The sequence below is a fragment of the Anomaloglossus baeobatrachus genome, chromosome 1 (genome assembly GCF_048569485.1).
Source record: "Anomaloglossus baeobatrachus isolate aAnoBae1 chromosome 1, aAnoBae1.hap1, whole genome shotgun sequence".
Classification (NCBI taxonomy): Eukaryota; Metazoa; Chordata; class Amphibia; order Anura; family Aromobatidae; genus Anomaloglossus; species Anomaloglossus baeobatrachus.
Window position 1 is genome coordinate 357,087,690 of NC_134353.1, and position 15,605 is coordinate 357,103,294.

Consider the following 15,605-nt stretch of genomic DNA (forward strand, 5'->3'; position numbering starts at 1 on the left):
AATATACAGTAAGGACTCAAAAAAATGCAGGGCATTATAGTCAGCAACAGAGCCACACTTTCATGCAAGAATTATCACAAAAACATTCCATTCCCCTTATTTAATGGGAACACGTCTTCTCCAAAAACACTATTTATTGTTAGATATAATAGTAACTTGCAGGTAAATAGCATTTAAATCATGTCTGGCTGCCTTAGGACTCATTCACGTGGATTTTTCCATGTATGAGAAAAACAGAGTGATTATTTTGAATAGAGTTTTATCAGAGTGTGGTCCGCATGCTATATGTTTTTCTTGTACACGGAGAAATTAAAAACAAAAAAAACATTCTCCACCTTCTCCATTCAGACAGTCCATGAAAATTGGTCATCTGAGTGTAGTCCGATTTTCTTCACGGACTATTTGATTTTTATTGCTGATTTTGATTTGTCTCTTGTATCAAAATCGGGCATGTTTTCACGGACCAATCATGGACATGTGGATAGTTCCATAGACTACTTTAGGTATAAGTGCTAGCCATGAAATATATGGATAGCACTCGTTAGTGAAAATCAGGAGTGTGAATGAGTCCTAACGGAAGTAGAGGGTACATGGAGAAAATTAAGTTATATTTTCCCTGCAGCCACTTGCTTTCAGTTATTGGGCCAGTGCAGGAGGCTATTTATGTCATCACTCACTACACAGTAAGTGCACTGGAATTGTAGCACCCCTGAAAACCTCAGGGCACTACAGGGAACTGCATCCTCTTGGGCATCCAGGACCTACCCCCTGGGACCTGGAGTGCCAGTGCCGATTCCACCAACACACATCTAAAATCCTAGTTCTCCTCTCCACACTGGGCATAATAGGTTAAGCATGTAAGGGGATGGTCGCCATGGGAACGAGTCCCTGGGTATTGCCAGCCTTGTGGGAGGGGTCTACAGTCAGTCTAGAGGAGAGTAGGAGAAGGGAGCACACGGAGGATGTGTGCAGACGTGCCAGAGCTGGGTCCATGTAACGGTGACCCCGGGGACACAGAAAAGAGGTTGCCAGGATGGGTACCGAGATATTGCTGGGACCAGAGCATGAATGGGGCACAGGGCCCTAGCCCAAATGTCAAGTTTCAAATGGTTTGATAAATACCTGCATGGTGAGGACACCTTCATGGACTTCATTGGACCAAATAATCTGGGGGCATCAGCAGTAAACTAGGATCGAGGTTTGGACACTTACCTCCCACAGGGTCTGCACTCCCGCCGTACGGAGAAGGAGACTGTACTCCAAAAGGGACAGTTGGGGTTCCCAAACGCTCCACGCTATGGGAACTCAATCTACAGAGACTGCAGGGGAAAGAGCAACCTGGGTCACTACCAGGCCCGGACTGACAGGCGGGAGGGGCGGGACTTCTCCCGGTGGGCTGGCCGGTGGAGGGGTGGGGGGGGCCGCCCCCCGCCTCTCCCGCACTGCCTGCTGTTTAAAATTATTTTGTGGCTGCCGCCGGCCGCCACTATAGCGGCGGGGTCCGGTGAGCGGCCCCCGCCGCCAATTTTCAATGCTGCTGGCCGCCGCCGGTATTATACCGCCAGTGCGCCACCACTGACATCACTGGTCGCAGTCGCACAGCATCACTCACACAGTCTCTCACTCTCTCAGACCTGCTGCTGCGCTGCGGCCCGGCTGTGACGAAATCAGCCGGCGCCCAGCGCGTTCTTTGTAGGCGGAGAGTGAGAGCAGCTGCAGCACACACATCTCTCTCTCTCCCTCCCACGAACCGGCAAAACGCGGGCGGACACCGGCGGCGTGACCCCACCGGCCGGGACTGGCACTTGTCCCCGAGGAGCCCTGGCTGTCTCGCTCCCTCCCTGTGTGCGCAGTGGCAGAGTGGAGGAGGCTGGAGCTGACCTGGCTGAGAAGACACCCGGCAGCCAGCGGACACTGGAATCTCTGCCCCGCTCCATCAGGCTCCTGAGCACAGCAGTAAGCCAACTCGCCAACATCTGGACTGGGGCTGCAGGGATGGGGGGGGGGGGTGAGGGTGGCAGGTGGCACTGCTGGGGCCTGCCTGGGGGCCTGTATAACCCCTGCTGGGAGGCTGCCTGCTTGTATATAACCCCTGCTGAGGGGCCTGTATAATCCCTGCTGGGGGGCTGCCCGTATAACCCCTGCGGGGGGGCTGCCTGCTTGTATATAACCCCTGCTGTTTTTTGTGTTCCAAAACCAGTAGTGACTCCAAAACCCAGAACAGGAGTCAATCTTTCAATTATAGTTTTTCTCTGCAAGGTTCACTCCTGGTTTTGGCACACAAAAACTGATCGGATCTGATCAGGAAAAAACTGAAGTGTGGACATAGCCTAACTTAGGTTACACAAAGCAATTATATTTCATTATTTCATTCACAGCTTGCTTTTACTGCTGTGAAATGGATCCAAACACTGCCAAAAAAAGGAAAGGTGGCGCAGAGAAGGTCAGGGAAAAAAGGAAGAGGAGACTAGAAGCTGATGCTGCAAAATGTGCAAAGTTATCAGACTTGTTCTCACGTGGCACAACTGGTCAAGCCACAGCACAAACAGCTGCTAATCTGCCTGTTACAGAAACTGAAACTGAAATAACATCTCAAGAAGTAACTAGTTTAGATTCTTCTTCAAGTGATGCTGAACCAGAGGTTATATTAAATAGGGCGGTACTTGGAGATCCCTCTCCACCACGTACTGCATCTGAGCCAGTTGCATCGGTATCCAGTATTGTACATGTGGATTCAACTGCTCAATCTGTTGCTCCATGTTCCAATGTGTATCCACCATCAGATAGTGCTTCTTCCAGTGTGGAACCCACCTCTGGAGAAAGCATCAACTATTTTGCACGTCCTTCAAAAGTCCAATTGTCTTTATTTTTGAAATATCACCCTAAACAAGATACACAAGATCCTAATTTACAAAAAGCCTTCTTTCGCAAAGATAGAACAAACCGAAGATGGCTAACTTATGACACTGAAAACAAATTTTTTTTTGTACTGTCTGTCTGGCATTTTCAAAATCTTCTTCAATTGGTCCATTCATGTATGGGTTCAAAGATCGCAAGCACGTTCATCAAAGAATGGAAGAGCATGAGAAAAGTCAAAATCACAGAAGTAGTGCTGAAGCATATTTTCTAAAGGCAAGCAGTGCTGATATAGGGAGCCTTCTTCTTCAAAACCAAATGTCAATTCACCGAGAGCAAGTTCGAAAAAGAAGACAAGTACTTCATAGGGTGATAGACATAATAAAGGTGATTGGAAAATGTGGACTTAGCTACAGAGGGGATAAAGCGGAGGCAGCCTATACGTTCAAGGATGTGAGTTTAGATCATGGCAATTTTTTGGAACTAGTTCTACTGTTAGGCAAGTATGATGTCTGTTTGGAAGAACATGTAAATAAATGCATTGAAAAAAGCCAGCAGCAGCATTCCAAAGGTGCTAGGGGAAGAGGATCTCTAATAACTTTGCTGTCAAAAAACACTGTAAATGGAATCCTTGATGCCATCAAGCAACTTATTCAGAGTACTATTCAAAAAGAAGTTAGAAATGCTGGAATGTTCTCCATCCAAATTGACACATCACAAGATATAACATCAAAGGATCAGATGACCGTTATAATTCGGTATGTCACTAACCAAATTCATGAAAGGCTACTTGCAGTAGTTGACTGCAGATTAACCACCGGTGAAGCAATACACCAGCTTCTAATGAAAGTTCTCACTTCATGCAACATAGATGTGACTAAATGCATTGGAAATTCCACTGATGGAGCTGCTAATATGCAAGGGATTTACAATGGCTTTTCCACTTGGTTAACAACTGTCTCTCCTGGCCAAATACATGTGTGGTGTTATTCACATATCCTAAACCTAGTTTTGTCAGACACCACTAAGACTACTTTGCAAAGTGCATCATTATTTATGCTGCTCAATGATGTAGCAATGTTCATTAAAGACTCATATCTTCGAATGAATTTGTGGGAGACCGTAAGCCAGGACCCTCTTCATCGCAAGCTTTCAACAATAGCTGAAACACGTTGGTGGTCAAAAGATGTTGCTTTGAAAAAGGTTTTTGGATCCTTTGGCAAGCCAGATTCTGCTTTATATGTCTACCTCATTGTCGTGCTTACAATTTTCCATACTTCAAGCAAGAATAATGCAGATGCTCGTGCAAAAGCGAAAGGATACTGTGACAACCTTCTTCGATATCAAACGATCATTACAGCCCAAATTTTCTACGCATATTTCAACTAACCACTCCATTATCTAAGTATCTACAAACATCGGGCATGGATATTTTAGCAGCTTATCGGATGGTGATGGACGTACAGGAGACTCTAAAAAGCTGTGCTTGATCATTTGATGATGTCAAAGAAGCTGCAAATAATTTTGTGAAATGGGCTAATGACCAGCTTCAGGAGAAATATGGAGAATTTAGCATTGAAATCGAAAATTCTGTGCCTGAGAAAAGAATTAGAAGGAAAAAACGAATGGCAGGTGAAGTAGCGGAAGATGAGGTACATGCAAATGCAGTAACTGCATACGAGGTGGAAGTCCATAATGTAATCTTGGACGTTGTCACACAGAGCATGGAGAGACGTTTCTCAGCAAATGGGACAATATATACAGACTTTGCCTGCCTTGATCCAAGGAACTTTGAAAGCATAAGAGAAAATGGATTAAATAGTCCTGCTTTGGAAGAGACAAGCAAACTATTGATTACATTTGATGAGAGAGCAACACCCGAGAATCTTCGCAGTGAGCTGTACAGCCTGGCTTCGCACTGGGAGAAATTGAAGAAATCTCCATTAGAAGAATACAATATTAGAGTGGCAGTAGACACCAGTCCAGAAGAGGAAAGCACTGATGACACCGAACTGGTGAATAAAACTTGCTCATCATGCAAGAACTGTTCTTTTTGTATCTATCAGTTACTACAGCGCTACAATTTATTAACTGATGCTTCTAACATCATTGGACAGGCATACAAATTTCTTCTAAGTCTCTCCATTACACAAGTTGCTTGTGAACGAAGCTTCTCGACTTTGAAATTTATAAAGAATAGATTAAGAAATAGCATGAATCAGAATCATTTAGAATCTTTCATGCTAATGGCTACAGAAAAGGACATACTGATGAAACTTGATGGAGATGATATTATTGACAAACTGTCTGAAAAAAGCAATCTGTTGTCAAGTTTGTTGATGCCTTAAGTAATCTATCACCATTCCTTTTTGATTACATTAGAAAAAGGATGTGCAATATGGTACTTGTACGAAGTTCTCTTTTTTTTACTTTGACATTGACTTTAACTCAGGAATGGTGTGTACTACCGTATACAGGTACATCACCACAGGTTTATTTTTAGGGAATGAGGGTAACTTCCTATTGTTCTGAAGGAATGTGCAAAGTAGCTGGCATATAGGTCCTTACAGTATTTTGTATGTTACATCAGTGTTTGTTTAGTTGTATGGGTTTGCGTTTTTTGAGTTGCACTTAAATTCAGTTGCACTTACTTGAATTAAGCTAACGTAATGTGGCAGTATTGCAACAATTTATATGTTGTTTGTAACATAAATACTTCTATGCTATAAAAATACGTTTACATCTAGAGAGCTTGGAACACACTAGTATCATGTTTAAAGTTTTATTCCATGGAAATAACTTTCCAGGTATTACGGTGTATAAAATTGCAAAACAGTCATAGAATACTGATGCAATTAATCAGTGTTTGGAGATGTTATTTATTTTTGCTTCATAAATGATTTGACTACATACATAAGCTTGAGTGTTTCGATGACTTGGAAGCATTGCACTTTTGTTTTTAAAGGGGCTGTCCACTACACAGACAATGCCTTCTCAATTACTATGTTGCCCCTTTTAAATGACAGACTGTTACCAACTCTGGTGGGGCACCTTTCCAGCTACATCGGCGCTAGGTCTCCTAGGGCTTGCATGACATGTCACAGGAGCCCTGCAGCCAATCAGCAGCTGCTAATGGACTGCTGAACTCTTATCCAGAGAAAGAGCAGCAGCACATCTGCTTATCAGTTTCCATGGTGGGTGTGAAGCAGCCCATTGGCAACCACTTGTTAGCTGCAGGGCTGATGCAACATATTGTCATTCAAACCCCAGGTTACACCATACCAAATTTGCTGAAACAGGGCCATCAGCAGAGGCGAGTATAGGTGAATATTATTTTACATGGGGTAATATATTAAGTGAGAATGGGATGTCTTGAGTAGTGGACAATCCTTGTATATTGCACATTTTTATGTCAATTTTTTTCTTTATGACATGCTGCACATATTTAATTGTTTTATTTTGAGAAGGATGATGTTAGTATATTCTATACGTTTAATAAAAAATATTTAAAACCATGACTCTTTTCTGTTATGGTAATTACACATATCTTTATGGCAAGTTCCACCTACAGTACTGGTGCTGCATGCGTACAAGTATGTATTGCAGTGCTAAATTTACCACAATGCTAATGCAAATGGTTATTTTTTTGGAAAGCGATTTTTGCATGTGGGCTGCTTTGGTTTGAGTTCCAGGGCTGAATTGCAGTCCCAGTCCGGCCCTGGTCACTACATTGGCACTGATACTCCTGGGACCGGAACCAGCAGGCCGAGGGTACATGTGAGTAGAGACTGTTAAAGTTACCCTGGTGTGGTCTCCATCATTGTACACCATACATTTCCCAGGCACCGCCCTACCTGCAGAGGGCCTACCACCATAGCTGCCACTACCACCATCCCTGGGAGTACCCACATTAAGCAGCGGCGGTTCCCCACTCTTAACGGCAACCCTGCAGGTAGCGTCACGAACATTAACTCTTAATTAATAAACGGCCACCAGAGTGACATTCCCAACTGCAACTGCCGAGGACCGAGTACCCCCTTCCCTGGGCGACAGAGCTTAAATTTGGCGTCACGAACAGGATACGGACAAGGCCTGTTAACACGGGTGACGTGTGCCTTAAGAACTGTATTATATGGACTGTTTGTGTAAAAGACTGTTGCCATCTTGGATGCTGAAAAAGCTGCTGTGCCATTACTGTGACTAAAAGAGCGCGAAACTGAGAAAGCGCGTGAACGTAAGCCACGCCCACGAACCCTGAGAGCGCGGGCAAAAGTTGGCAGTGACCGGACCCGGGAGATCCCAGTGTTCCCCAGTCCCTGCGAGACTGGTGGAAAATAACCGACGGGGACTGGCAAGATGGAGGCGCAGGGAGACGGCTGTGCCTCCGGATGCAGCTGCAGATGATCCCGCAGATTGAGAACTGACGCAGGAAGATGAGGGGGATGGTGGCGGCGGTGCAGACCCAAGCAGAATGGGTCCTGCACGAGGAGCGGCACCAGGAGCCGGTAAGCGAGGCATCATCCTCAGCCCCACTAACCCCCACGGTCGTGGAACCAGCAACATCCGTGCCTGCTGACCCACCGGTAACACCGGATCCTCCCACCGCGGCCAGCCCAGACCGGGCCACGGCGCCTCAGTCCACAGCCAGACCAGACCAGGCCGCAACGCCTCCGTCCGTGACCAGACCAGACTAGGCCACAACACCACCGTCTACGACCAGATCGGACCTAGCTAGGCTGCGGAACACAGCCCTGGGAGACCCGACGACCACAAGAGAAGGCACCGGTGACCAGCCTGACCTGGAGCCTGCTAACGGTAATCTGGATGTGGGTTATTGGGGTTCAGAGAGCATCAGGTTCAAGAGGGAGTCCGGTATGGCTGCTGCAGCACAGAGGGCTGTCGTGAATGAGGAGGCCTGCCAAGTCACCATCCGGCAGCTGGCCCAGGAGCAGTAGGTGAGAGCCCGTGATCTGCATGAGAAGCAGAGCCTGCGCCAAGCCAGGCAGGGAGCCTGGATCGGTTCCCAGATGCAGCTGTAGTGGCGGAACCAGGCTACCACAGCAGTTACCAAGTTGAGATGTTATGTTTGTTGTCATTTCTGCAAAATGTTCTAAAGATGTTTGCCAATAATTAGAAAAAGTTTGAATGATCCAAGGATTAGTCACGTGATTTACCTGTTTACAACATTAATTTAAAAATGGATCATGGCTGCAGGACTGGCAGCAGCCAGCACAAACTTGTGCTTGTGTAAATATGTTGCGCTGTGTGCGCCTACCAGAGTAGTCCTCTGCAACATCAGGACATTAACCCCACCACCAAAGAGAGGAAGGTTGGAGGAAAGGTCTGGGATAGAGAAGGCCCAGACCTGGTCACCAAAGTGACCTGCCTCCTCAAAGGGTTTTGGGGAAACTAGGACCTTTTTGAGTGGTGGGTTGATGGGGGGACTACAGCAATGTTCAATAAATGTGCCTCCCCTGCGTGGGAAGATAGTTATCCTGTTTCTAACTTTTAACTTTTTCTTTTGCGGTTTAATAAAAACTCTGCTTGCTTACAGCCCGAGGACATGCTGTGTTTAACCAAGGGGGAATGTAGCACCCCTGAAAACCTCAGGGCACTACAGGGAACTGCATCCTCTTGGGGACCTACCCCCTGGGACCTGGAGTGTCAGTGCCGATTGCACCAACACACATCTAAAATCCTAGTTCTCCTCTCCACACTGGGCATAATGGGTTAACCATGTAAGGGGATGGTTGCCATGGGAACGAGTCCCTGGGTATAGCCAGCCTGGTGGGAGGGGTCTGCAGTCAGTCTAGAGGAGAGTAGGAGAAGGGAGCACACGGAAGATGTGTGCGGACGTGTCGGAGCTGAGTTCGTGTAACGGTGACCCCGGGTGCACAGGAGAGAGGTCGCCAGGATGGGTACGAGATATCGCTGGGACCAGAGCATGAACGGGGCACAGGGCCCTAGGTGAAATGTCAAGTTTAAAACGGTTTCATGAATACCTGCATGGTGAGGACACCTTCATGGACTTCATCGAACCAAATAATCCGGGGGCATCAGCAGTAAACTAGGATCGGGGTTCAGACACTTACCATCCCGCAGGGTCCACACTGCCCGCCGTACGGAGAAGGAGACTGTACCCCAAAAGGGACAGTCGGGGTTCCCAAACGCTCCACGCTATGGGTACTCAATCTACAGAGAGTGCCGGGGAAAGAGCAACCTGGGTCACTACATTGGCACTGATACTCCTGGGACCGAAACCACCAGGCCGAGGGTACATGTAAGTAGAGACTGTTAAAGTAACCCTGGAGTAGTCTCCATCTTTCTACACCATACATCTCCCAGGCATCGCCCTACCTGCGGAGGGCCTACCAGTATAGCTGCCAATACCACCATCCCTGGGAGTACCCACATTGAGCAGCGGTAGTTTCCCACTCTTAACCGCAAGCCCCAGGTAGCGTCCCGAACATTAACTCTATATCCCCTGTAAATATCCCCTTTTAATTAAGCGTCCCCAGGGCACGGGACCAGGCAACCGCCACCTGAGTGACATTCCCAACTGCAACTGCCCAGGACCAAGTACCCCCTTCCCTGGGCGACACAGAATCACTCCCCAGCACACTGATTGACAACCGGCTCTGCAGCTGTAGCTGTATTTTCAGTAAGCCTAGCAGACATAACTTAAATCCTATTTACCTACCACTATATCTTGAGGTAAGTAGCATTTTTGGGGAGGACAGGTTTCCTTTAAATGTAATGATTGTTTTAGTTGTTCTTTTTTTTTTCTTATTTAGATAATTTTTGTAACTACAATAACAATACTCTGTGAAGTGAATAACAATATGCAATGGAACCTTGGTTTAAAGGGGGTTTTACACGCTGCGATATCGGTAACGATATATCGTCGGGATCACATCGTTAGTGATGCACATCCAGCGCCGTTACCGACATCGCAGTGTGTAACACAAATGAGCGACGATCAACGAGCACAAAAACGTGAAAAATCGTTGCTTGTTGACACGTCGCTCATTTCCTTAATATCGTTGCTGCTGCCAGTACGATGTTGTTCGTCGCTCCTGCGGCAGCACACATCGCTATGTGTGACACCGCAGGAGCGACGAACATCTCCTTACCTACCTCCACCGGCAATGCGGAAGGAATGAGGTGAGCATCCCGCTCATCTCAGCCCATCCGCTTCTATTGGCCGGCCGCTTAGTGACATCGCTGTGACGCCGAATGCACCTCCCCCTTGAGGGAGGGATTGTTCGACCGTCAAAGCGACGTCGCTGCACAGGTATGTGCATGTGACGCTGCCGTAGCGATAATGTTCACTACGGCAGCGATCACCAAATGTCGCATGTACAACGGGGGCAGGTGCTATCGCGCTCGACATCGCTAGCAATCGCTAGCGATGTCGCAGCGTGTAAAGCACCCTTAAGAGTAACTTGGTTTGAGAGCGTTTTGCAAGACAAGCAAAGCTTTTTACCAAATTTGTAACTTGGTTTAAGAGCAATGCTTTGCAAGAAGAGCAAATAATCACCGTGCACACGTCCGGTTCTGTCCTCTCACCACGCTCTGACCCGCTTTGGAGATAACTTTCTGTACGTATGTACTGTATAGTGTATACAGTATACCACTGTACAGTGCAGAAGGCACCTATTTTTTAGAACAAAAAATTCTAATAATAACCGATTTTGTCAAAGATAACAAATTTTATTAGTGGTTACAAATTAATGAATGCCAACTGGCGTTTAACTAGAACAGGGGCGTCACATGTATAAATATCTAAAAGTCAAATACAGGTATCTCTGCAGAGGTATAAGATTAGATACAAAAATTCCAATATATAGGAGAAAAAAAACATTTGGCTGAGAAAATCAGGGTCAGTAAGAGAATAAACGCAGAAAAAAGAATTAGAATTGGAAGACAGAGTTCACAAATGTGGTATGTATAGCAATCATGCAATAGCTATAGCCAAAGTACATATTATTGTAGTTATATAAAGCTGGCTATTAATGTTCTTGGTGGCCGGAACTATGTATATTGCCAATGATACTTGTGTTAGTATATATAACAGTTGTAGTACATGGTATTAATATGCTGATGAATGTAACTGTGAAGAAAATATATAGTATAATTACAGTATAGGGTATCTCAGATACAGTGTGTTATTCACTAATGTCAAGAGCAAGTATGTAGAGGACATGATAGATAAGGAGTATTTACCTGTGTAGAAGAGGACCTGTATACACAACGTGCACGTTTCGGCATCACCCAGACGAAGTGGATACAGTATTGGGCTATGTTCGCACACTGCGTCTTTTTGACGCTGCGTTTTTGTGCGTTTTTGGCCGCTAAAAACGCACAAAAACGCACCTGCGTCGAAAAAACGCAGCAAAAACGCATGCGTTTTTGCCGCGATTTGGTGCGTTTTTGGCTGCGTTTTGCTGCGTTTTTGAACTCTGCGTTTTGCTGCGTTTTTCAAATGCATTGCATGGGCGGAAAACGCAGAAAAACGCAGGAAAGAAATGACATGTCCATTTTTTTTTTTAACTCAAAAACGCAGGTATAAAAAACAGATGTGTGCGGACAGCAAAAATGAAAACTCATAGACTTTGCTGGGGAAGCAAAGTCCTGCAGTTTTGAGGCCAAAAACGCACCCGAAAAACGCGCAAAAACGCCACGAAAAACGCACTGTGCGCACATAGCCTTGTACTTTCTTTCTGCTATCCAGTACAGCACATTGCTTATAATGTATCTCTCGAACACAAACAATTTTATTGTAAGCTTAAGTGCTGTACTGCACAGTATTTTGTATTAGTGCACTGTAATGATTTCATATGAATACACTACATTAGTTTGTATTACTATAATAAGTTCGTATAAATACAGTATATATTTTTGTGTTGTGGAACGAATTGTCTGTGTTTCAATTATTTCCTATGGGAAAATTTGCTTTGATATAACAGTAACTTGGTTTAAGAGCGCACTCCTGGAGCCAATTATGCTCGTAATCCAAGGTTCCACTGTATGTATATTTTTTTCCTTTAAAGAAATTTTCTATTTTATCAACATTTTAGCACATGTGTTGGGCACAGGATTTGGTGACACTTACGAATACATATGTATGAGAGGGTCTTCTCCTGCACTTACGAATACATATGTATGAGAGGGTCTTCTCCTGCACTTCCTTGCAGACTGAACAACTACACTACCAGAACATTATATACATATTTGGAAACTCTTAAGGGATAACATTTTTGTTGGAAGTTCATCTTTAAGCAAGAAAAATGTGTCCTGAATGAAGCAGATGGAATAATGGTCATGTCACACACAATGACAGCGACGACGACGTCGCTGCGAAGTCATCATTTTCTGTGACGTAGCAGCAACCTTGCTAGCGATGTCGCTGTGTGTGACATCCTGCAACGACCTGGCCCTTACTGTGAGGTCGCCGGTCGTTGCTGAATGAATGCCCTGGACCATTTTTTGGTCGTTGCTCTCCCGCTGTGAAGCGCACATCGCTGTGTGTGACAGCGAGAGAGCAACGAACTGAATGTGCAGGGAGCAGGGAGCCGGCTTCTGCGGACACTGGTAACCAAGGTAAATATCGGGTAACCAAGCAAAGGCTTGGTTACCCAATATTTACCTTCGTTACCAGCGTCCACAGATTCTTGAAGCCGGCTGCCTGTTCCCTGCACATGTAGCCAAGGTACACATCGAGTAACTATAAGCAAAGCGGTTTGCTTATTAACCCAATGTGTACTCTGGCTACAAGTGCAGGGAGCCAGCGATAAGCGGTGTGCGCTGGTAACCAAGGTAAATATCGGGTAACCGAGCGAAGCACTTTGCTTGGTTACCCGATATTTACCTTAGTTACCAAGCGCAGCATTGCTTCCATGCGTCGCTGCTGGCTGGGGGCTGGTCACTGGTCGCTGGTGAGATCTGCCTGTTTGCCAGCTAACCAGCGACCATTTAACGATGCAGCAGCGATCCTGATAAGGTCAGATCATCGTCGTGATTACTGCTGCATCGCTACATGTGACCTAGGCTTAAGAAGTCTTCCCGACAATAGGATTTTGACTTGTAATAAGGAACCATCATTCCAAGTTGCCGATTGTGAGGCCTACTATGTTGGATAATAACTTTCCCTGCTTGCAATTTAGAGGCCTTAAAGAGAACCTGACAGCAGATACATGCTGCCCAAACAGTGGGCATCACGTATCAGCTGCTGGCTATTACACCAGCCAGGTATATTTGACTCTCAAACACTGCAGTGTTTCAGAGAAGAACATACTTTAATAGCCAGCCGGGGATCAATCCGCACTATAGACCAGTTGTACAGGCAGGTCCCTTGTTGCATATTCCTGCCCACTGCCAATGAATGACAGATTTCTACCTGTACACACTTGTAGAGAATTTGTCAACAGGTTTTCGCCACCTAATTTGAGAGTTGTCCATCTTTGGGGACTATTTTTTTTGTTACTTCAAGGGATTGTCCACTACTAGATCAACCTCTTCTGATTCCACATGTTTCCCCCATGTTAAAAAAAAAAAAACTATACTCACTTCTCGTCAGTGTGGGAACTCATGTTCCCACTGCTTATGTGACACTGTGGCATGACATCACACCAACCGCAGATCCAATCACCGCCGGCTTCTGTCTCCCCGCCTTTGGGCAAATAAGTTAATCAACAGGAAGTGAACGCTGCGGCTGCCGAGAACTTCCGGTTGATTGTTCCTGTGTCCGAAGGTGAGGAGACATAAACTGATGGTGATTGTCCATGGCACTCGCATGACATCAATTCATTTATGCCCCAGGAATGCAAGTACCGACATGGCATGGGAGGGGAGTATAGGTTTTTTATTTTACCGGGGGAAAACCCCATTAAGGGCATGGAATTGTGGCTAAAAATCATTTTTAGAATTAAGTTTTCAAGTCTTTGCATTGCAGGATGAGTTAACTAAGAATTTAACTGAGATGTTTTCACAGGGAGTTTATTACTGGTATCTGTCATTTTCTGAGTTCCTCTCAGATAACTTCTAACACAGACCACATGAAAGTTAAATGTACAAAATTTGTAATGAAACCTAATTGCAAAAATGAATTTTAGCACCATATACATATATTTAACCCCTTAAGGACGAAGCCAGTTTTGTACTTAATGCCCAGGCCATTTTTTGTAATTTTGACCAGTGTCCCTTTATAAGGCTATAACTCTGGAACGCTTCAAGGGATCCCGGTGATTCTAAGTTTGTTTTTTCGTGACATATTGGGCTTCATGTTAGAGGTAAATTTAGGATGATATTTTTTTATTTTATTTGTGAAAAAATCTGAAATTTGACAAAAAAATTAAAAATTTTGCAATTTTCAAACTTTTAATTTTTATGCCCATAAACCAGAGAGTTATGTCACACAAAATAGTTCATAAATAACATTTCCCACTTGTCTACTTTAGATCAGCGCAATTTTTGAAACAAAATTTTTTGGGGTTAGGAAGTTAGAAGGGTTCAAAGTTCATCAGCAATTTCCCATTTTTTCAACAAAATTTACAAAACCATTTTTTTAGGGACCACATCCCATTTGAAGTGACTTTGAGAGGCCTAGGTGACAGAAAATACCCAAAAGTGACACCATTCTAAAACCTGCACCCCTCAAGGTACTCAAAACCACATCCAAGAAGTTTATTAACCCTTCAGGTGCTTCACAGGAACTAAAGTAATGTGGAATGAAAAAAAATAAAAATTAACATTTTACCTAAAAATGTTGCTTTAGCACTAATTCTCTTACTTTTTCAAGAGGTAACACCAAAAATTGGACCTCACACTTTGTTACCCACTTTCTTATGAGCGCGCCGATACCCCACATATGGTCAGAAACCTTTGTTTGGGTAAATGGGAGAGCTTGGAACGAAAGGAGCAATATTTGAATTTTGGAAAGCAAAGTTGGCTGAAACAGATTGCGGGCACCATGTTGCATTTACAGATCCCCTAAGGTACCTAAACAGCAGGAACCCCCCTCAAGTGACCCCATTTTGGAAACTAGACCCCTTAAGGCTTCTATCGAGGGGTATAGTAAGCATTTTGGACCCACAGGTACTTCACAGATTTTTATAACGTTACGTTCTCATATTGAAAATTGTCATTTTTTTTCTCAAAAATGTTGCTTTAGCATCAATTCTCTCACTTTTTCAAGAGGTAATTCCAAAAATTTGACCCAAACGTTTGTTACCCACTTTTTTATAAGTGCGGTGATACCTCACATGTGGTCTGAAACCTTTGTATGGACAAATGGGAGGGCTTGGAACGGAAGAACAATATTTGAATTTTGGAAAGGAAATTTGGCTGAAAAAGATTGCGGGCACCATGTCGCATTTGGAGGACCCCTAAGGTACGTAAACAGCAAAAAAACACCACAAGTGACCCCATATTGGAAACTAGGCCTCTCAAGGAATTTATCTAGATGTTTGGTGAGTACCCTGAACCCCCAGATGCTTCACAGAAATTTGTAACGTTGAGCCATGAAAATAAAAAAATAAAATTTTACCACAAAATTGTTACTTCAACCAGGTAGCTTTTTTTCACAAGGGTAACAGGAAAAAATTCACCATGAAATTTATTGTGCAATTTCTCCTGAGTTTGGCGATACCTTATATGTGGTGGAAATCAACTGTTTGGGCACACGGCAGGTCTTGGAAGGGAAGGAGTGCAATTTGACTGCAAAATTGGCTGGAATCAATAGCGGACAC

The 15,605-nt window shown here is 44.6% G+C and overlaps 1 protein-coding gene across 1 annotated transcript in view; it reads right to left on the bottom strand.

Moving 5' to 3' along the window:
* The window catches only part of TMPRSS9 (transmembrane serine protease 9), a 291,040-nt gene that overhangs the window by 158,221 nt on the left and 117,214 nt on the right, over nucleotides 1–15,605 (bottom strand). The window lies entirely within an intron of this gene.